This window comes from Carcharodon carcharias, chromosome 10 (assembly GCF_017639515.1).
Source record: "Carcharodon carcharias isolate sCarCar2 chromosome 10, sCarCar2.pri, whole genome shotgun sequence".
Taxonomy (NCBI): Eukaryota; Metazoa; Chordata; class Chondrichthyes; order Lamniformes; family Lamnidae; genus Carcharodon; species Carcharodon carcharias.
In genome coordinates, this window is record NC_054476.1 from 131,003,094 (window position 1) to 131,004,298 (window position 1,205).

Sequence of the window (1,205 nt, forward strand, 5' to 3'; positions counted from 1 at the left end):
GCTGGGTGAAACCACAGCATTAAGTGTGTTCTGATTGGTTACTCAGTTCTTAATAACCCGAACTGCCAGAAAATTTGCAGAATGGTGTTGTGAGCTGCTGTTGGCATGTTAAAATCCAGGAGAGAGAAATAAATGGCATTTAACAAACAGAGCAGTGTGTGGGGGAGCAAATGGACTGCGGTGGTTCAAGAAGGCAGCTCATCACCGCCTACTCAAGGGCAATTAGGAATTGGCAGTAAATGCTGGCCCAGCCAGTGACGCCCACGTCCCATAAATGAATTTAAAAAATGGAACACCCTCTGCTTTTGTCTTCAAGTCACAGAGGTGTTTTATCATTGTCCTGTTTGTTGTGTGAGGTCTGGAGAAGGTTGGTGTGGGTGGCACACCAATCACAGGCTGCCATGCCGACCCAGGTCAATCCTCCCACTCACCCAGGATTTTGAATGCTCATCAACTTAAGCAAATGTTTGTACTTGTGCAAGTCAGTGTATTACTGCCCCAAATCAACTGCAATCTCTTACAAAGTCAACATGGCCCATATAGCTTGGCCAAGGGTAATATGTCACACCACTCAGAAGGTGACGAATAAGAGGTGCTGGAGAAAATCATTGCTTATTGCCCATAAAGTGTCCTCCCAAGCTCATTTTTTTTGAGCACAAAGGACAATTTAATTTCATTTAGAAAAGTGGAGCATCACAAGTTTGCTTCTTCCAGGTACACACAGTAGAAAGTTATTCAACACATACTGCATTTCCTTTTCACACTGCATCGGAATGCATTCTTGCTCCTTTTGTAATTTAGTCCAGCTTGACAAAGCCGATATCTTTAGGGTATTGTCTGAAGCACTGGCGGCACATGTTGTGTTCATATTTCCAGATCAGGCTGTGTCGGTTTGCACAGACTCAGCATGAGCGGGAGCCCTGGCTGAATTTCCTGGGGTGGGACCAGTAAAGCTGCTGATGACCCATGCCTGTACCCTCCCAAATAACTCCAATCCAGTGCAGGTGTGAGTGTGTTAGACGGCTAGAAATTAAGCAGTTGTTTTGGGGCAGGGCAGTGGGTTTCGTATATTGGGAGGGTTCAGCTGCTCTGAGAATCCTGATTTCTGTGGCTGCATTTCTTAGCATTTGGACTCCAGAAATAAAACCAGGGAGAGAAAGCGGAGAGATACCACCCAGAATTCTGCCAGCATTACGTGGATGGTT

At 45.6% G+C, this 1,205-nt stretch overlaps 1 pseudogene; it reads right to left on the reverse strand.

The window, feature by feature from the left end:
- Window positions 1-797: 797 nt before the first annotated feature.
- On the reverse strand, window positions 798-968 carry LOC121283617 (annotated as a pseudogene).
- Between the last annotated feature and the right edge of the window lie 237 nt (window positions 969-1,205).